Source organism: Eulemur rufifrons, chromosome 7 (assembly GCF_041146395.1).
Source record: "Eulemur rufifrons isolate Redbay chromosome 7, OSU_ERuf_1, whole genome shotgun sequence".
NCBI lineage: Eukaryota > Metazoa > Chordata > Mammalia > Primates > Lemuridae > Eulemur > Eulemur rufifrons.
This window is the reverse complement of record NC_090989.1, coordinates 206,180,443-206,203,255: the sequence shown is the minus strand read 5'-3', so window position 1 is coordinate 206,203,255 and position 22,813 is coordinate 206,180,443. Positions and strand designations below refer to the sequence as shown.

General features: G+C 40.2%; 1 protein-coding gene across 5 annotated transcripts in view; it reads right to left on the bottom strand.

Moving 5' to 3' along the window:
- Positions 1-22,813, bottom strand: part of AOPEP (aminopeptidase O (putative)) — a 306,549-nt gene that overhangs the window by 206,912 nt on the left and 76,824 nt on the right. The gene's annotated exons all lie outside the window — the stretch shown is intronic.

Genomic DNA, 22,813 nt, shown 5'->3' with positions numbered 1-22,813 from the left:
TGGCTTTTTTTTTTAAGGAATGTTCTTTTAGTTGCTGTTTGTAACCAATTTTTTTCTTTAAAAAATAATGAAAACCTCCAAAAGTGGGATATTCTTGTGGAATAATATTAAATCATCAGTACTTTTCTTAGTTTAAAATAAAGGGGGAGCTGGGGGAGTGAGCATTGAGCAATGCCTTTGAGAACGCTCAAGGTGCTGCCTCCATGTAATACCGGAGAACTGTCTAATATACTTTTTCAAAAATTTTACAGTCATACTTAATGATCTATAACAAGAAAATTTCTAATCACATCTCCTTCTTTTTTCCTATTCAGTGAAAGGGAACCCATATTCTCCATGATCACAAAATAAAACATAATTCTTTCTCATATATTTTACATGTTCCCTATTATTCTTTCTTTTTTTTTTTTTAGAGAAGCGGTATTCTACATCTAGGGTGTCCACAAGAAGGAATGTACTTAATCAATTACTAAGAATTTATTTGTCTTCCATTGAGAGTAGGACATATAATCTTACTTCACTGTGTCTCGTGGCTGTAACTAGATTGAATTATGTCAGAAATATATCACTTCCTGAAACTTTCATTTACCTGCAACTTTTTATAGCATCCTGATGAAACAGAGAATAAGATATTATGGTATCAAAGAAGCTGCTTGAAAAAGTTATATTAAGTATTTTCTCACTTTTTATTAAGGCAATGTATTAAATAAGTATAATAAATAGACCAAAGGAAACTAAATTTGTTCTTTATGGTCCACAAATTATTGCTCAGATTCTTCAGGTTGACGATTTACTTCTCGTGAACAAACCAGATGCGAAGGAAGAGAAAAGTGATATGAAGAGTAGCAGTTCACCCTCTTCTTTGTTCCTTCCTTCCACTTCGGCAGAGTCTCTAGCTCTTTGTCACAGTTACCGCCCAGCCACCCATGGGACCGTAATTTATTAAGTTATGCTCTGGCTCAAAAGATGTCAGGTGCTTTCCAAAGTGATAAGATAAAGACCACACCACACATTTGTTAATTCCAAAGAACTCTGGAATCAGGACTTTAAAATTATATTCTTGGTCAAAGGTATAACGCTGTTTTTCATATTCTTTCAAATAAGAGAAATAAAAATAGAGGTTTCGGGAAAACATTCAAGTATTTTAGCAGGGAGGTTTCTCCTAAGTTTCCTTTGGCTACTAAGCCAAAGCATTTTTGACAGATAATTGGACTAGAAATCGTGCCCCTGGAAACCATCAGCCACCATTCCCACCCATTAATTAGGTGATTCATTTTCATTTTTTTCCTTCCCGTTTTTTTCCCCTGTATCCGTTTCCCACCCTTTCCTTGTAGCTTTTTCTTTGGATTATCTATACCTCTGCTATCCTCCTCAATCTATTTATTTGTGTTATAGCTCACCGCCGCTGGATCTATTTCTTTCTTTTTCATATTGCCTCTCCTGGCCTCTGGGTTCCTCTTTGACAAATCCTCCCACCTTGCTACTTAACCTCCTCCCTGTAAAGACCTTAACCATCTTGCAAGTGAGAAAGCTCTCTGGAGGCCTCGCTGACTGCTCCAACTTCCAGTGACTTTTATTTCCCTTAAAGTTCTAAGGCACCAATGATTGGTACCACACAATTAGCACTTAATTACTGTTTGTTAATTGTTCATGTCTTTTTTTTCCAATAGAGTAGGCACGTACTCAAGGACAGGGAATATTTTATCTAGCTCTTAAAAAATATACCATCCATATAAACGTTTATTTATTTATTTATTTATTTTTTGAGACAGAGTCTCACTCTGTTGCCTGGGCTAGAGTGCCATGGCGTCAGCCTAGCTCACAGCAACCTCAAACTCCTGGGCTCAAGCAATCCTTCTGCCTCAGCCTCTCGAGTAGCTGAGACTACAGGCATGCGCCACCATGCCCAGCTAAGTTTTTCTATATATTTTTAGTTGTCCAGATAATTTCTTTCTATTTTTTTGGTAGAGACGGGGTCTCGCTCTTGCTCAGGTTGGTCTCGAACTCCTGAGCTCAAACAATTCGCGCGCCTCAGCCTCCCAGAGTGCTAGGATTACAGGTGTGAGCCACCGTGCCCAGCCTATCCATATAAACTTAACAAATAGTTCATGGATTGAGTAGGACGGTGCACATATCTCACGGAAATAAGTTATAGCCTAATTTGGGGATAACAGGATTTGAGGTTTTGTGAACTTTAGATATTTAAGCTCGTTTACTTTTAACTATAGAGACACACTGGTATAAGAAACTCAGTAGGAACACAGTACTTTTGCCTTAAAGAGGTTCTACTGCTTCATCAGTCAATAATTCAATATTATGTGGAAGTTAGGTTCCAAAATCCTTCCTAAGGGTTCATGAGTACATGAACTCATGAGCCCTAGGTTTGAGCCCATTTTTGCCATGAAATTATCTGAGTTGTCATATAAGGCAAGCTTTCTTGGCCTCAGTTTCCACCAGGGAGGTTAGACAGATGACCTTTAAAAACCAACCAAACAAAACAAAAACAAGACTAAAGAATGACTAGTGCCCCTATTTAGATTTTCACCAGGGTGTGTGATGGTTTACTCTGCCATCAGTCTATTATAAACACATGCCCTGCTTGGAGGATCACTTATTCATATACCCAGATAAATGCCATTCCAATAAGACCTGGAGAAGAAAAGTGATATGGAAATTTTAGGCACTACTTTTACTGTCTCTAGAACAATTTACTTCCTATAGATATCTTATTGGATTATAAAAAACTAGGAGGAAAAATCTTCAATCTCTCATATTTCTTATTACTCAATGAGATACAAGATATGAAAAAAAAACTAATTGAACTTCAGTACCAGCAAATATCAGATAGGCAAAATATTTTTAAGTCTGGAATGATTAGGTTGATAAAGGGCTGTAGGAATCCAAGTGTGCTGAATGCCAATCTGACACTCCAACGTTAGTAAAAACAGCACATGCCAGAGCTACTTTCTTAAATCAAGCAATCTCTGTGGTAAAGGAAAAGGGATCAAAATATCAAGATGAGCATGCCATTGGCTTGAGGTATGTGTCAGATTTATTGTGGCCAAGAAGATTAAAATCAGCCACCATTAAGCAGGGTGTGTATGTGCTGCATTCAGATGTCAGGAAGTCTGAAAATTATGTGATCAAGCCAGAGAGGTTCCTGGGTGGATGATAAATAAAGGACATGTTTAAAACAGAAAGGCCGATAAAGTGATCGCTTGAGTCGTGGTATTACCTGTGCCTACGGTTAAGAGAGCAGAGCTAAAGATAGCAAGATGAATCAAGGTCATATGAAAGGACTATAATAAGAGTGAGCAGAAAGGTTGCTGATGCAGGCTCAAAAATATGGTGTTAGGGTGGAGCATCAGAATGCCCTCCAGGCTACAGACTGTTTCAGAGAACGGAATTGGGAGTCACGCCCATGTTATGGAAGAGTTGGGGAGGAAGGCTGAGAGGAATGGAGAGAAAGATGAACAGCCTACATGTGTACCCAGAAAGGACACTCGTTAATTGCTGAGGACTCTGGCCTAGCCCAATCAGGGCAGAGGGAGGTGGGTGATAGTACAACCACTCTTCCCATCCTTCCAAAGGCCAGCCAGCCACAGATGGACCTCAAGTAGGGCAGCGATTCTTTGAGGCCAAAGGCGGGTCTATGAAACCCAAAAGACGGTGACTTTAGTTTTTCTGGCTCTTCTTTAGAAACCACATAACCACTAACATTCTACTTCTTTTCCCACTTGGCCGACCCACATCCAACTTATATATTTACTATCCTATCCACAAAAGTCGCAGTATACATTTAGTCATCACCCTCTACCAGACACCAGTGGTGACTCTTGCCTCAGGCAAGGCTAGGTCACTGCGAAACTGTGGCATCAGCAAGCTTGGTTTACTGGAATGTGTAAAGAGCTCTGCCCCTGTGGCTTCTGGGTTCAAATCCTAGTCTTCCCATCACCCATTCTGGGACCTTGAGGGAAATATCTTAGTGGCTTTCAACTTTTCTCATTTGTAAAATGATAAAACCAATACTTATCATTTGGGGTGTTGTGAGGATTGAATGGGGTTTAAATGTATGCAAAGCACTTGTCATGTGCTAGGCATATGATGGGTAGTCTAGAAATAGAAGTGATTATGATTAATTTTCAGTATTCTCCTTTAAAAAAAATTCAAGTTTTGACTGCCCTCTTTCTCTTTTTAAAAAATTCATTCATGGCTTCAAATCCTTCCCATGCCCAAGGACCAAGTGCCCTATCATGTTCCATCTTTCCTATTAGGAAAGAAATCAACTTGATAATGTCACTCATATCAAAGGGTCACACTTAATATTAAAAACTCTAAAAAGTAATGTATGTAATGGGATTGGGCATTGATTACGTAAAGTAATAATTTGTGGAGAGATATTCACAGCAGATAGGCTATCTTGAAATAACATTTTATAGATTAAGTAATCATTCATTCTGTTTCTGCGTAAGATGAGCCTTATCTGGCTTTGATTCTATATCTCTATATGCTTCCTTTTATACCAATTCAATCTAGTTTGAAGGTAAATGATGTAACCAAAAAACATTACCCATCTCATTCTACATGGCTGTGCCATCCCACAGCTAACGATTGCCAAGAGAAACCAGTAAACTTTTCCAACCCATGTTTCACCGAGACAATGGGCTGAATGGAAACTCAATGAAACAGATAAGGGTTGATGACTCAAGACTCCAAACAAAATTTTGGTTAAATACAGCCTCAGAGGCTAATCACTAGACACGCTCCACACGAGCTAGAAATAGGGCATTCACTAATAGTCAACAACTCTCTACCAGATCAAAAACTTGGACTTTCAGACACATAAAATTAAACTGGACACAAAGGCTATTGCCACAGCAACATGGACAAATTTCAAAAATATACAGTAAATGTGTTTTGAGACTAAAAAACAAGCTGCAGGTCCCAAATGACATTGTTTGCATTAAGTTTTAAAACATGCCAAGCAACATTAAATACATGTTTTAAAATATACACATGAAGTAAAATAATAAAGATATGTACAAGAATAAAAAATGATAGTAGTTATTGGGGAGAGGGGCAGAGAAAATAATGCAACTGGGGAAGGTAAGACATTGTACGGACCTGTGTAGTCACAGAGAACCCCACATGCCCCATGCTTGGTCTAATGCTCTGCAGTTGCTGTCTTGAAACTTATTAATGTTATCTTTGAACTTATGCTTTGTAAGTGAAGTCCAATGGGGCAATGCAGCATGTGTGTGAGCAAAGGAACTACACAAATTATTAATATGTGTCTGCCACCATTCCTTGCCACCCCACCCATACATGGTAGTCGGAATGCCCATGAACAAAGAATTCTGGTGGACCCACGTGCGTGGGAGTTCAATGAGACTCCAAGCGAGTACAAGGTAGCTGTGTTACATCAAAGACTGAAGAAGCAGAAACGCTGACAGTCTCAAGAGGCTCTGCTTTCCATTTGAACCAGTACATTCTTCAAATGAAGAAAAAAGGCAACAGCAGGAAGACAGCAAAAACATTTTAAGAAACACTAATGACCAAGAAACCTTATCATATAATTTCTTATTCTTGTTACATCCCTGTATTAGGCAAACGCTATCCTGAAAAGGATGGCATAAAAGGAAAAGGAAAGATAAGGCAACTCATAGCTCCTTTTCTTTTCAGTTTTTCTTTACTTACCAGTAAGCCAAAGGTAGAGAGTGTTGGCAGAATGTATGTTTATCAAGAAGTGAAATAAAAAGTTGAGTTAGTTTTGTGCAGCCTTTTCACTGTTCTGGTAAGAAAAAAATACATATGTACATATGAGCTGAAAAATTGTTCATTATAATTTCAGTGACTGTATATGAGTTAAATGTCCTTATATTTACACTTAAAATGAGCTTTGCACAACATAAAGATGAGTGGTAAAATTCATGCTAATAATTTTTAAATTTTTTCTTTACTTAGAATAACATTAAATAGCAAATGAAATACACTACATCAAGTTGAGAGAGGGAGAGACTAAGGAAGAAAGGGTAAAGCTTTATATTAATACCTTTCAAGGTACTTTTTTTTCCCTGCTTCGGAATCGAGACCCCACGTTTTCATTTAGCACTGAGCCCCACCAATTAGGTAGCCAGCCCGGGGAATACTAAACTACCAAGTTCTCCCCAAAAGGAAGTCTGGCTTCTAATAGTCTGAAGTGAGTGTTCAATTAATTGATGCTTTTTGTATTTAGGTGCATCTCCTGGCCAACATCTTAGGAAGTGTAGTTTTGAATACAAGCTTTGAAAAGAAGGAAAAATTGGTAAGTTCATGCCAATTTGTAGAGAGAGAAGAATCTAACTGAAATACAGATTTCCTTTCCTAATGTTATTTGGCAATGTTAATCACATTTTCTTCTGAAGCCAGTTTTCCCCTGAATATTAATAAGTAGATATAGTCATAAGTTTTTGTGAAAGCACCATGAATACCTTTGTAAGAATGTATATCCACATGTGCTATACACTCAACACAGGGGACCTTAGAATAGAACCACAGTTCCCTTGGAAGCCCAGTTCCGGGCTGTCAGTACCTCCCTAGGGCTTCTCCTCAGATTCCCAGTTAGAAGCTGGGGTCTCTGGTTTTACCTTTATGTATCCTACTTAGTGCATTTCATAAACATTTTTCAAATGGTTCAAAAGCCTAAGAGCCATGAGATGTGGAAGTACAATTGATTGAAAAAATCAATGTTTTAAACGGATTTTTCTCCAAAGTCAGGAAGCACAGTCCTTATGATCAAGTGATTCGCAGGATTTCTTCCTCTAAGCTAACTGCCCTCCCCACACTGGTGAATTGCACTACATCTGGTACATCTCAGTCTGGAAAGATGATGAGGTCGCCTGTGGCCTCCAAACTGCTTTACCGGGGAATGAGTGACACAGGCCTGCTTGTCCTGGCTGTTAGGATCATTAATGCTAATGGAGCTTAGGAAATACTGATTTTGTTCAACGATTTTATCCGGCACTGGGTCTGTTTATTTGCAGCTTTGGAATTTTCCTTAATAAATAATCAACAAATTCTTAAATTGGTGGTCATTTTCTGTAGGCAAACCTCCAGAGTGCTCTGTCAGAATGGAAAACAGCCAGGGGAGCATGGGTTGAGGAAACAGGAAGGATTTATATTATAAACATGTTACTGTCCAGCCTCTCATTTTCCTGGCTGGTCTGAAGTTATAGCTTTATTTGATACTTTGACATGGTTGAAATGAAAGGCAACTGGCTTAAATTACCCAGTTACAGGGAAGTAACTGCACCAGTATATAAAAAGCCAGGTTCATTCACCAAGAAACGTTCGTCCCTTGATGTTCCAAGTAAGAACAGATCCTATCAGGGCTGGGAGGACTTTCTGGAGGATGGTAAGGGGCGCTGACCACAGTCTCCCTCCTCACTTCAAGCCAAGTTATTTGGAAGGGGAGCATTCGGCCGTCCTGGCTAAAAGGCCAGGTGTCTCTCAGGCAGGAAAAGAGTCTGACAGCATAAGAAATCAGACAGAAACACAAATCTGTGTTTCAGAACATAAGGTGAATTTTATCACTTTTAATGCATATTCAAAGAATTTGGGCTTACGGAAAGTAGGGAAAATGCCTCAGGTACCGTATTTTCTTTTCCTTTGCAAATCTCGTGGAACAGGCAGACTTACGTGTGGACTGCTGAGGCTGACATTGAGGTGACCTCTGAAAGCAAACACCCCAGTGAAACTGTTATGTAAACTGAAATGGCTAGACATTCCAGGCCACCACGACATGGAGAAGGCTGTGCTAATGACAGCCTGGCATCTGGAAGCAGCAAGGACTTCTGACCAGAAAGGGGATGGATACAAATCCTCTCTGATTTTACATAAAGGGTCAGATAAAATTTTGTAAGTAATGGAGATTTAAAATAGTTCCAAATTTTAGAGAAAGGCTTTATAAGCTTGGTAGGCAGTAAAAGGAAGACTTTGCTGTTTCAAATCTGAACAGTAGGAACTAAATTTAATCAAAATTGCAGGCAGCAGACTGAAAAGTATATAATACAATATGGACTAATGTGTCATTAGCTCATCTTCACTAAATGAGATTAGCCTCCAACAGCATCATAATCAGATCTTGGAATTTTGCTGGGTTAGATCTATGTCCACAGAACATACAGCCAAAAATAAGTTTGATGCATTTTACACCAACATTTTGACTTATTTAAGTAAAACTGCTAATAAAAAATCCTCACATTTTATAAACTGATTATGAGTCATCAAACTCTTAAAAACCCCTTAAGTAAACAGTCTAAAAAAATCCAATTTGAACCGTGGTTAGAGCGATTCTGGTTATATTTTTAATCAACCAATGAGCTTTATTTGTAAAACCAAAGATTTGGTTTTAAAAAACCATACATTGGATGTGCGGCATACCAAAAATTTGCATATTCAAATGAGTTGCTTTGTTAGAAAAATCCTCAAATTCTATAAACTGACTGACTGAAGTCATCAATCTCTTCTAAGCCCTTTTCTTAAAGTAAACAATCTAAAATACTCTTTTTGAAAAGTGGCTTCACTGATGCTTATTACACTTTTAATGAACTAATAGGCTTTATTTGTAAAATTAAAAATTTGGTTTACAAATGCCACGAGGCCTGGGTAGAGTCATCAGAGAGGAGCCCTGTATTTCCTTTGTGCCTGAGAGTTAATAGGATTAAGGCTTGAAGAATTGAATAAAACCCTGAGCTGGTTAGGGTGGATGTATCGCATTTCAGGGTCCCATTTCATAACCAGCATGTCCCACATTTCACAAAATAAAACACACTGCTGGGCTTATTTAAATGATTCTCAGAAATACATTGATTTCGGAAACTTTAAAAGGGAACCCGTGTCCATTTCCTCTCTGGAGCCATATGGCTCTTTGTGTACTCAGCCTGCCTGGCTTCAGGCTGACTCCGGCCTCACTGTCAGCAATTCCCTGCTGTGGTCCAGTTCCATGGAAAAGACAGGAGAGACTTTGGTGCTCAGAGAATTTCTGCATATGAATTAATAGTTTCTAACTTTCACAATGATGCCATGTGCACTGGCTCTAATCTTCTGTAAAATGCAGCAAATCTAGGCTAAAATGCCAAAGACCTGTTATCTTCCTCCAAATCATGTAATGGAACTGGGGTCTGCTGCTTTCTGCTATCAAGGTGGTTATTATCAAGTATAATTTGCGGTTGGAAATGTTTGGCATTCCTGTCTAGCAGTAGCCCGGATTGTTTAGAATAGATTTTTACATAGGAGTTCCAACATCTGTCCGTTTTAGGTCGGATTTCTGTGAGAACCTATGCATATAGTCTCTAAACATACGCAGCTGTCCCAGATTAAATAGGAATGGTTTCTTGCATTACAGTGACAACAAAGGGTCAAGTTTAAAATTAAAAATATAAAAATAAGGCTAAGAATGGTAAGCAAAAGGCATCCCACTCTACAAAATGCCAAGTAATGTTACCAATTAAGAGTGGGCTTGAAAGCTATTTAAGTGCTATCTTAACAAAAGACTCATTAATTAGCAATTTATTAAAACACTAATATGCCTATGGACTAAAATGCTGCATTTCAATTTCATTATAGATTCCTTTCATTTGTAATTCCTGTTACAGAAATCCAGTTCGTTTGAAGTGAAGAGTGCTTATTAAATGAAAGCTGTATATAAAACTGCAAAGAAACATAGCATCAAATTTTGGAAAGGAAGTTAAAAAAGAATTAAAACAAGCTGTGATGATCTTAACAAAGACACACAAAACCTGTTACTAGGAAGAGTTGTTTGGCCAAATTTCCTGTTTTTTCCTAAGTACTGGTTTGTTTTAAATACGTCGTCAGCACACAGTTTATTACTGTTGGTTAACATTTCTACATGTAAAATCCAGAACTGTTTTCCCCAGGACTTCTTATTTAAAGATATTCCAAACAATGTGGATTTTCCCTTTCTTCTCCAAGTTGTGGCCTTCACTATAGTTAAGAAATGCAAAGCCATGGATTTAAATAGCTGAAAATTAGTATTAGACACTAGAAAATTACTCAAGTGTGGGTTAATGAAGGAGTCATAAAACGAAGGTTGCATAAAATATCTCTTTAACCCTAAGCAATTTTTGTACAAGATTCCAGAAATCAACACAGACTATTACAAAGGACATCAAATCAAAGCCACACAAGGGCTGCTGATGGCTCTTTGTTTTCAGTCACATTTAAAAAAAAAAAAAAAAAAATCTCCTCTGCAAAGACATATCTGGTTCTAACACCAACCTATTATAAAATTAAAATAACTGAATCATACCATTGTGTGTGAAATGTAGGGAAATAAAAATTCCTCCCTTGGGAAAAAAAGTACAAAACATTAACATTTTTCTAAGTATTTTATAAATTATGCTTCTTTATTAAACACATACCATTAGAAGTCTCTTCTATTACTGACAACACTTTTCTTAATGGTCTTTACATGTTTAAATAAATGGCTCCTGAAAATGTGCATTTATATTATATAAATAAAACTTTAATTAATATAAACATACCCAGATATAAACTTTTTAGAAATGTCAGCGTAAAACTTTCCAGTCTAAATAAATCCTCTTATGAATGGTCCAGCAAAGCAATTTTTAATGCATTTTTTCCCTCTAAAGAGCTCATAGAGATTTACAGGCACAATCCAAAAGAGAAACCAAAATAGCTTTGATGAAGACTGAATGTCTCATTCATGTAATAAGCAACTCTAAGTGACGTCCAATAGATGGAAAATTTTTTAAACCAACTAAGGCCATGTGACTTTTTTCTTTATAGTACTTACTGTTATCTCATAATTATCTCATTCATTTATTGGTTCTCCTGTTTATTGTTTGTCTCCCCCTCTTGAATTGTAATCTTTTTTTTTTTTTTTTTTTTTTTTTTTTTTTTTTTGTTGAGACAGAGTGTCGCTTTGTTGCCCAGGCTAGAGTGAGTGCCGTGGCGTCAGCTTAGCTCACAGCAACCTCAAACTCCTGGGCTTAAGCGATCCTACTGCCTCAGCCTCCCGAGTAGCTGGGACTACAGGCATGCGCCACTATGCCCGGCTAATTTTTTCTATATAGATTTTTAGGTGTCCATATAATGTCTTTCTATTTTTAGTAGAGACGGGGTCTCGCTCAGGCTGGTCTCGAACTCCTGACCTTGAGCAATCCACCCGCCTCGGCCTCCCAGAGTGCTAGGATTACAGGCGTGAGCCACCGCGCCCGGCCTTGAATTGTAATCTTTCTGAGAGTAAAGACCACATAGGTCTTGTTCTCTGTTCTATCTCTAATATTTAGCATAGCACTAGGCACGTAGTAGATGTAAAAAGTGGCCCATTGAGGAATTCATGAACCGTCTGCTGAGATAAAGCTAAAACAACTCATTTACTTCGATGTACCTCACTTCATCCAAATTGGCCCATGTAACAGAGCGTCTAGCTATTTTCCCGCTTCTTCCTTAGTACCCCCAAGTTTCCACTGAATACATGGCCTTTGAGAATAAAGAACTCATTTTCCAGCCTTCCTTGCAGCTAAGTGTCACTAGGTTTGAACTAATAAGATGCAAGCAGAAGTATTCTGCAGAAGATTTGGGAAAGCTCCTTAAAGACAGTTGGTGCAAGCCCTCTTCCCTTTCTTCTTCCTCCCTTCCTCCATCTTCCTCCCTAGAATGTGCATGTGATTGCTGGAGCTCCAATAGCCATTGTGGACTACGAGCTGACCTTGAGAATGAAAATCATAAGCTAGGATGGTAGAGCAGCAGTAGAGAAAAGGCCTGGGGTTCCTGCCACTGCAGAGTCCCACTCTGCCCTGGCCTCTCTACCTCTGCCCTTCTTTTACATGGAGAGAGAAAAACTTCTGTGAGTTTTCTGTTGCAACCAAATCCAATCTTACTGTTACGTTTCTGAAAATAATTTGAAAAACAGGCCCATATAGACTTTATATGTGTCTTTTTAAATTTATTTTTCAATAAACATACTGAGAACTCATTTCCAATGAGTGAGCAAGTATTTGTGAGCATATATTTTGTCCCCAGAATTAAGCCTGATACTATGAGAAAATATAAAGAAGTTCAAGACTGAGTTCTTGTCCTTAAAAAGTTAATGATTTTGCCAATGAAAAAGGACATGCACACACCATCCACCCCCTCTTCCCAACACACCCACCCAGAGGGAACAACACAAAACAACAAAGAACAAAGTGCAAAATTTTGCAGTGTGATTGCAGTTGTGGAAGGAATTTAGAAATCAAAGAACCAGTGAGGACAGGGGGTTCTCAGGGAAGGTTCCAGGGAGGAGCTGGGCCTTTGAGGTGGGCCTGAACCTAGAGAGGCAGTGGAAACTGGCTGGGTGGGGACCAGCGGCAGGGAAACCACTATTTTAGTAATGAACACAGCATGTTTAAGGAGACTGGAAGGAGGTCAACCAGATGTGTGGCCTCCAGAAACAGAGCCCTCCCTTTTCTCAGAACATGCTCCCTCAGCCTGGAATAGAGTCCCCGTAAGGGATGGCTTAACTCACCATCCACACTCACATTTAGGAGATGAATCTCTGCTCCAGATTCTCCCTGCTATGCATCTAACACATGCCTGATATTGCTAATGGCTCCCCTGAGACTCCCCTAAGGTACCCCCTAGGCCCAAGGCCCCTGCTTTTCTCTGGGGATCTTGCTCAGACAGCCCAGTGGTGACTTCGAGAGAAATGTGCTTCTTCCTATGCAACAGGCATATGTGAAATCTCACTTACATACTCTGATGAGGTGTTTTAAATTAAACTGTTACATAGAAGTGGTGTGCTCTGCCTCCAAGTTGTGAAATAGTAATCAAGCAATAGAATGACCAGTCATTGCTTCCAAAGAAGAGTCCAGGGAATTCAATTACTCACAGACTCACCATGATCATAGGATGAAACAGCAACTTTCCTAATAAGTTCCTTTTCAGCTGCTTCTGGTAAACAAAGCCATTGTTGTTTGTAAAATCCAACCAAATAACAAACACCTCTGAGGGCCAGAAAAGCACTGTCTGCTTTAATGACAGACTTGGGCAGTCTTCATCTACAGCACATGTTCTGGAAGAGCAGGCATTGTTGGGGGCACTGAGGAGCCCAGATGACATCAGTTAAATGGAAGGGTCACTACGGAATCAGGCTGCGCCCGGTCTCCTATTGGGTAACAAAGCACTGGCTAATGAGAGGGCCCGAAGTACAACAAATTACATTACGTGTTTTTATATCAGGGTGTTAGAAGCAGTAAATATAATCTCTGGGGTCTGGTCTGAGACAAATGAAACCAAATGATTCTTGTTTTAAAATTGGGCTTAAAATGGCTCACGGGAACCAGCCCTGGCAGCCTGGTGGAGCAGGACAGCACGGGCCAGGTATAAGGAGACTTGAGTGCCAGTCTGGCTTTACTGCCATGGAAGTTGCTGACCTTGGTTTCTTTATCTGTAAATTAAAAGAGTTCGACTGGAGATGATCTGTCCCTGATACCTACTGTGGCCCCCAACAATGACTCTATGCCAATAATAGATGTGCACACAGGAAAGAAGGAAATATATTTTTTTCTCTCTTCGTCTTTTTTTCTGCCCATCACCGTTTCTCCATATGCCCCAAATCCTATTAATTTGCCAATTAATAAACAGCCATCCTCAGCTGCAATTGCCTCTCATGCTCAGCGAATTTCATGCTTGTTTGGTGACAGTAGCAGCTGCTGCTCGCCTCAAACCACATCCTTCCCCTTCGTCATGAGGCCTCCTCGCTAGCCACAATTTGCCTTGGCCAGAGCTCCCTCTACGTCAGCTTCCACCAGAAACTGCCACCCATATGCAGAGTTCTCGTTCATCAGCCTCTCTGAAGCAGATCCAGCTGGCCAGAGCAGATTCCAGGTGGTCAAGACCAAAGAATTTCACAGCACTGCCAGCATACTGAAGCCGAAAGGGGCCACAAAAAGCATCTAGTTGACAGCCTCTAGTTTGTAGATGAGGACGCTCTTGCCCCAAGAGGTTTATTTATCTTACACGGCCTAGCCAGAGCTAGAACCCAAGTCTCCTGACTCAAAGGCAAGTCGTGATTTTAAAATGGACAGAATTAGGAGCTACTGAGATCCACTATTCATGGTGCACTCTGACCCAGGCACTGTGCTAAGTGGCTTCTTAAACCTAACATGTACCAATGAACTCGGGACCTTTTCTCCAGATCTGCTCCTCTTCCTGTCCTCCCTGCCTTAGTCAATGGAGCCCCCATCCATCTAGCTACTTAGGCCAGAAAATTGGGGGTCATCCTTGACATCCGCCTCTTGCTCATTACTTCACCACATAAAATGCTTAAGTTCTGCCTTCTCCAAGGCAGAGCACATCTTGCAACTCTCCAATTGTCCCCACCAGCACTATCTCCATCCTGGTCCAAGCCACCATCGCCTCCTGCCTGGACTGTGGCCACACCTCTGATCTCACCATTCCACTGCCACTGTTCCTGTCCCTGTCAATCCATCCTCCAACTAGAAGCCAGAGTAATCTTGTAAACACATAAACCAGATCACGTCCTGCCCACCCTCATGCCACTGCTTTAACCCATTGGTCTTCTCAATACATTTAGGGCAAAACTCAGATTTATATAAGGCTCTACCTGGTCTGGTTCCCTCATGATGTCACCAATTTCATTTCACCCCAACCTTCCCATAGGTCACTAAGTTCTACGAATACTTTGGGTTCCTCCAAAGTTCCAAGCTCTGTCCAATCATAGGCTGTCCTTCTGTACAAAATTCTCTTCTTTTTTCTCCTGGCCTGGCCCATGACACACGGCCCTTCAGATCTCAGCTTGCACTTCACTTCCTCAGAGCTACCTTCCCTAAGACCCTGCCAGGAGCCTCTCACTTAACCCTGTATTTCTCCTGTGAGGCATACACCAGGATGGAATAGGCTGAGAGGTATGAGAGAGAGTGAGCCTTGATGTTCAGTTGATTCATTTAGAACACATGGAGTCTGTGAAAGGTGGAAACTGGCATCCCAAAAGATACCCTCATCCTAATTCCTGGAACCTGTGAAGTTACCTTTCATGGGAAAAAGAAAAAGATAGGAAAGAAAAGAAAGGGAGGTCTTTGCAAACGTAATTAAGTTAAGGATCTTGAGTTAGGCAGATTATCTCGGATTATGTGAGTTCCCCTAAATGCAATCACAAATGTCCTTATAAAAGGGAGGCAGAGGCAGATTTGACAGAGGAGATGGGGCTGTGAAGACAGGGCAGAGAGAGATTTGAAGACTGTCTTAGTCAGTTTGGGCTGCTATAATAAAGTAACACAGACTGGGTGGTTTATAAACAATAGAAATTTATTTCTCACAGTTCTGGAGGCTGATAGTATGAGGTCAGTGTGCTAGCATGGCTGGGTTCTTGTTGAAGGCCCTGTTCCTGGTTTACAGATGGCCACCTTCTCATTGTATTCTCACATGGTTGAGAACAGAAAGCGAGAGAGAGAAAACAAGTGTTTTTCCATCTTTTTATACAGCACTAATTCCATTCCTGAGGGCTCTACCCTCATGACCTAAATACCTCCCACCTCCTAATACCATCACATTGGTGGATTACGATTTCAACATATGGATTTTGGAGGGACACAACATTCAGTCCATAGCAAAGATGCTGACATTGAAGACTGGAGTGATGTGGACACAAGCCAAGGAATGCCAGTGGCCACCAGAAACAGGAAGAGGCAAGGAACAAGATTCTCCCCTAGAGCCTTGGGAGGGAGTGTGGCCCTGCCCATACCTTGATTTCAGCCCAGTTATACCGATTTCAGACTTCTGGCCTCCAGAACTGTGAGAGAATCGATTTCCATTGTTTTAAGCCACCAAGTTTGTGGTAATTTGTTACAGCAGACACAGGAAACCAACATAGAATCTGTAACATTATTTTGCTAAAACACATCTGGAAAGGTTTTACTCCCTCCCTACTTCCCCCGTCTGCACTGCACCACACACTACGGAGCCACAGAGACACGCGCACCTCGGTTCTTAGCGCTGTCTCTACCACACATTCCCCAAGAATCGGCAATGAGGAATCAGAAAATCACAAGGCAAAACAACATAACAACTAACTATAAGGTTACAAATACTTTCCCCCCCCCCCAAACTGGGGTTAAAAATGCTGCAAAGCCCAAGACTTATGTGAAAACCAAAGTAAATGATGTCTTAACATCCCTTCCAAAATGTTTTTGGATCCACAGTTATCTGCTGTTTTCACTTTTACAAGTGAAATAACCTATAGTAAACAACTGGTTTAAAATAGCTAAAGAATCATATTGCCTGAAATTAGAAGCCTTGTGCTCACAAGTTCATCTTTCATCCTAACTTTGGGTCATGGTTCTGCCTCATATATTAGGGTTAGGACTTGGCAGACGGATAACTCACTCTGCTTTAAGACAATCTGTAATTTCATAAGATACCTAGAAATATAAATGTTAATGATTCATTTTAACATCGTAAGAAATCAGATAATATTCATAAGGTGAGACAAACTGAGAAGAAACACATTTTAACATACTCTCAATATTCCCACCCACAGGACAGGGAAAAAGCCCTCTTGCCAGAGCAGCCATCTTGCTATTATTCCATTCAGAGTTTCCAGATGGGAAAGGGATATTAAGTCATTGGAGATTAATCCTGCCAAAGGAAATCGGAAATTTTCAAAGCTGTTGTCAATATGGCTCTGCAGTGTAAGATGAACATTCATGAGGTGAATTCACAGCAGTTAAAATATGGCTGAAGAAATGACTATCATAAGAACTGCTGTAACGGTATAAACAAGCACTCTCGATGATGAGAGGGAAAGAGAAAACATGGTTGAGGGAATTAGGCGAGGTGACTTAAGGTTGCTGAGTCTTGACAGAGGGCAAGGCTCTTACATTTTCAACGTAAGAAAATCTCCTGAGCAAAGATGTTTCCCGGAGAGCCCAGAGCAGCTTCGGGAAGCAGTTAGAAAAATTAAAAAGTACTTCACTTATCCTAATATATTGAGAGCAAGAAAGAACTTTAAGTTCAACTGCCCCATTTTGTAGATGAGAATCTGAGGCCAAGAAGGGTTAAGTCACTTCCCCAAGGACAAGCAGCTGTTCAGTGACCAAGCTGGGACTCAAACTCAGGCCTGTTAGACTCTGCTCTAGTGTCTGCTCTGCCAGGAACCAGCCCTCAGCCTCTCCACGTTTATTTCAGCACCGGAGGTGGAGGTGTGTCTACCAGCTTAAATAATGACAAGCTACTTTTTATTTCTTAGAGGCAAATTAATTTTTAAGCACTGTGAATCTATTATGTAATGAGTCACTTCTACCTGATTGCTTTTCACCAAATTCTTTGCAATATAACACTCAAACAGATACAATCCCCCATCATGTTCCTGCTCCTTTTTTTACCTTTCACCTCCCTTGATTTCATTGGTGGTGGATAACTATTCGGCCAAATTGTTTTTGTTTAAGACTATCTAGCTTTTATACCTGAGCCTTACCAGCCACTCTGAAAACAATAGCCTGTGTTGACGCTGTATCTTTGCTAAGTGCAGACACTGGGTAGGTGTGGGCGTGTGCATGCTGGTCTGCGAGCACGCGGCCTGAGTCACGTGCACCAGATGTGGCACGTGCCCAGCCATTTGTGCTCAGGGGCATTACCCTCTCTCCTGCTGTGCCTCCACCCCAGAGCGGGTGCCTGGAGAAGCTGGCCTCCCCAGCTAGAACTTGCTTCTTTGCCTTTGGTAGACAGCAGAACTCAGGGTGTGAGCAACCCCAGGCATGAAACCCATGTGTAAGTCCCATTGCTGAGGTTCTTACTTTAATGCTTCCTCAATGGTAACAACTGATGAGAGAAGCAGGCCTGTCCTTTGTCGTATATATTCTTTGAACCTCACCCCGGAACCCAAGAAGAGGACACCTGTAACTTTGTATGATGTAGTTTATATAAGTTCCAAATATATTTTCTCTATCTCTAGGCCATCATTTTTCAAACTTAATCGGCATTTGACCCACATGCCAACCATCAATTCTAAGCAAATTAAAAACAAGATCTCTCACAATTTTTAAATGATAAACTAAAACATGATATTCCAAAATTAGTATTTTAAAGAATAGGTTTATATTAGTGAAAGGGATGATATTATTTACAATATTTAGCTAATGTATATCTGACATCTGACATTATATATACAATGGCAAACCATTTGTTCTATGCATAATGACAAACAGTTTGAGCTGTACTGCAGGTAGTTTCCTTCCTCACTTTTTATTTCTTCTAAATTAGAAAATCCTAACTTATATGTACAGTTTGTTTGTTGGGTCTGTCGATACATTTGGATGTTCAGATTGAACATAGTCCTAGAAATTATGAGCTGATTTCTCACCACAGACCTTTTTCAGTGCTTGGTAAACATAAATTGATGAGCACATTAGATTCAAGAGCTAGAAGGATGGGTTGAATGTTCCATCAGGGAAGAGAGCAACAATTAGATGTCTAATCTACTTTTTGGTTGCACTTGGCAAGCATGTTCCAGCATTTGGATATGGTTTTAAAACATAAGCTATAATATACCATCAGTTCTTTCTTTGACCAATAAATAAATAAACATCCATTCATTCAGCAAGTATTAGCTACTGGTGACACCGCTAGGCACTACAGATACAGTTGGAAACAAGACGATGGCCTCTGCCTTCACAGACCTAACAGGATTTCTTATACTTAGCATTAAAATCTTAAGTTCAGCCCTAAAATAGCACATCACTCGAGAAAGCCATCTAAATAATAGAAATGGCTTTTACTGACATTAGTTAGTGTCATAAAGGTATGTTTTTAACTCATACCACATTCCAAAATCTTTTGTGAGATACTGTTGCCTCCCGTACGTTATGTGCTGCCCATTTCCTTCATTTTTATAAGAAACTGTCACATTTTTCACTATTTCTTTCAATTATAATCAGAGTCAAGAGCCATAGTAAAGACCACCAACTGTTCTCTGAAAATAAAATAATGTTGTCTGTCACAATCTAGTGCAACTTCTTTGATTCATGTAGCAATGTCCTTTTTCATTCTCCTTCATGGCTCACAATGTAATCATTAACCAAACCAAACTAGGCATTCTTCTCTTATGATGTGGATTCCCTTTGAACAAAAACTCATCAAGCTATTCTCTCTCTTTTAAGTACTGTGCACATGCCAAGAGTTGATTCATAATCTGCACATCACAGGTTTTTCTCAAATGTAAAGTAGAAGATCTGCTAGAGCATACATACAATAGTAACTGCTTTTGTGCACTTATACCATAGTATTAAGCAATATCCATTTGATGAAGGAATTTTGCCAATACCCTATTCTGCTTTCTCTGAACATTGTATTTGTCATTAACTTGAAGCTGGACTTATCAAGCTTTTCAATAGTAATATGACTTGTACCCTGTTTTCTCTGTGTGGAGTACAGCTCTGAAAACTGTCTCTGTCATTTTGGCCTCTTTTCTGATATCACTGAGGAATTCATCAATCTCATTTTGAAATAAACAATTTTGGATTTGTTCTAGAAAAACTGAATAGGTTTACCTGTGTTATATTTAGAAATAACAGAAAAGCTTCAATGACTTCATGCCATTATTTGATATAAGGACAGCACACAGTGAAGTGGGGTCGAATGGACTGTTGGTTCAATAAAATCTAATTTCAGATATTCATCATCCTCCTTTTTTGGTTGCTTGTGTTAAATCATCTTACTCGAGGAATCATTTGTCCCATCAGCTACAAATACATATTCTATATTTGCACTGGACTCCCATTCACTATTTACAGTTCTAACATTTTTATGAGTTCTAATATTTACCTGATTCATTCTGTCTCTACTTTTGCCCTTCAACACTGAGGCATTGAGCCATTTTTTGGAACTGGTCTATAATACCTATAATCAATGAAAATTTATGTGAATAATAATGGCAGACAATGTAAAAATATGTCAGCTGAGATGAACTGCACTCAGCTGACAAAATATTAGCCAAGACAAAGTGATTAACAGTCTTTCTAGCCCATTACAATCTTTAAGAAGATAAAGATTAAGAACAGAGTCCTACAAAAATAATTCATGTTATTTCTAATTAATAAAATGTGTGTGAATAAAATGACTTCACTGATTTTTCCTCTGAAACTGCCAAGGAACCTGCAGATCACCTGATAGACTTGCGGGCGGGGGGTGGAGGGAGATCTCCAGTGGTCTGTGAGCCACATTGAGAAACTCCGCTCTCAGCTTTCCAACTTGCCTTAGGTCTGTGTAACACTCAGGCAAAAGCTGTCATGATTTCAGGCCCCATTTTCAACTCAAACTGAACTTCTTGAGGACACGTTTGTCTTACTCCTCGTTCCTTACCTACGCCCGATTTCTAGCCACTCCTCTTGCTAACCTGGTCTATGCAAACCTCTCCTCAACATCTCAAGTCAGGAAGCTTGGGATAAGCCCTGCTAGGCTTCTAACACTGAATTAGAATCAAATCCTACTGCTGTTCTTATAAGGCAGTAGTTCTCAACCTTGGCAACTCATTATAATCACCTGGAGAACTTTAACAATTTTTTTTTTTTTTTTTTAAACACTGCTGCCTAGACTCTACCCAGATCAATTTAACCTGAATCTCTGGGTGGGGTTCAAGTACCTCTTTTTTAAAGCTTCCCTGGTGATTCCAACGTGTAGGCAGGATGAGGATCACTGCAATAAGGTGGTGCTGCCATAGGCATCTTCCATAGTAGTCACTCAATTCTGATGCCTGCTGGGACCACCCTTGTTCTGGATTCATCATCTCTCACCAGGGTGACTGTGACAAGCTCTGCCTTGGATTCTCTGGATCGAGTGGCAACTACTGATGCTGGTTCCTTTTATATCTATTGTCTTTACTGTTCCCAAAATGGTCTTCGTTATCTTTGGGTCTTGGCAAAGTCACCCTCTCCCTCCAGGACAGTGGTTCTCAACTTGACTACATGTGAGAATCACCAGGGCCTTTAAAGTACCAATGTCTGGACTGCACCCACATGAAATAAATCACCATCTTCAGGGATGGAAACCAGGCACCAATGTCGCATAAAATTGGCCAAGACTGAGAATCAATACTCCAGGATATGCAGTGTCTAGTGTGACTAGCACATCTAGGTTAGTGTAGCTACCACTATTGAGCTTGGTTCTGAGCTTCCTGACATCCATTCTCAACAAAGAACTTCTTTCTCTCAAGAGCTTACTGTCCACTGGCAGAGATAGACTTGAAAAACCTTAATCATTAAATCACACTGATGTAAGTGCTATTAAAAATCTTCTGAGGAGGGAAGAAGTAATGGCCGGCAAAGTTGGGAAGTCTTCTCAGAGGAAATCACAGTTGAATGAGGTCTGGAGGGATCATCCCACCCAAAGAGTGAGCAAAAGACGTTTTCTTAGACATATACATTCACCTTTTAAAATATTTTTATTATTGACACACTGACACATAATATTTCTATTATGTGTTTTTGATCAGTCTGGTCAGTGCTTTCCAATCTTTTTAATGCCATGATACACAGATAAAGTATCTGTATAATCCCTCATTAAACACCAAGGCTCCTCGTGGCTGGAGGTAACAGACCTGAAACTTTGGGTGCCCAGGTCCCTCTTGGCCATTTGAGAGCTGAGGGTGACTATATCTCACCATATCTATAACCCATCTGCAGAACACCAGCATGCCAAGGCACACCTGTGAGGATGCTCCAAATTAGGATGCCTTTGGCTACTAGTAACAGAAAAGCCAGGTCAAACTTGCCTGGAAAATGAGGGATCTCAGTCTCTCATATACAGAACGCACAAGGATGAGCCTCCAGCTGTGGAACGCCAGGGCTCTGCTCTGCTTCTTTACTGTTCTCTTAGCTGTGCCTTATTCTGGGTATGGGCTTTGTCCTCGGGCTGGTGCAGGAGGGCTGCCACATTGCTGGGCATCATGTCCTGATGTGACAAGGTCAGAGGAGGAAGAGTGGTGTCCTTCCTTGTATGTCTCTCTCTCTCAGTGAAGAAACCTTTCTCAGAAGCCTGCAGAAAGTTACTCCTCATATCCCTCAGCCAGAATCGTGTCCAATGTCCTTGCCTAAGCAAATCCTTGGCAAGGGCAAATGGGACACCATGATAGGCTTAGATGACCCACGATGAATTCATGGAAATGTGGACAGGATTTACCTTCTCTGAGGCACATGGGGTGGGGTGAACAGCCAAACAAAATCAAGGCTCTCCCAGCAAGGAATAAAGTGGGACTGGTAGGCAACCAACAGGGTCTGCATCCTAGCAGAAAGAGGCTGCACAGCATGGTGGCTAAGGGCACCACTGTGGAGGCAGGCAGCAGCAATCTCAGAGCCACTCTACCATTTGCCAACTGGGTAACTGGGCCTCAGATTTCTTCTCTCTGAAAAAGGAACCATAAGAGTTCCTAACTCGGGGTAGCTGGGAGGATGAAACGAGGATTAAATGCATAGTGCTCACAATAGACTCTGTTACATACTGCAGCTCAATAAATGTCAGTGGTCATCTCTGTAGTATCTGTCACAGGTTCTAAACGGCAAACAGGCAGGACCAGATCTGTGGGCAAGAGGGGTTTTCTCTGATTAGCACTGAACCAATGCCACGCTCAATTAGGCATTCAATAAGTTCACTTGTTTTTCTGCATATTAATAACTTAATTTAAAAAATCCATGTCTTCTTGTTGCTAGCAAATTACAATTGGAAATACTTCAAAAGTATTTAAAGATATTACTGCAAAAAAAAAAAGTTCCTGAGTAAAAGGTAACATTTTACAATT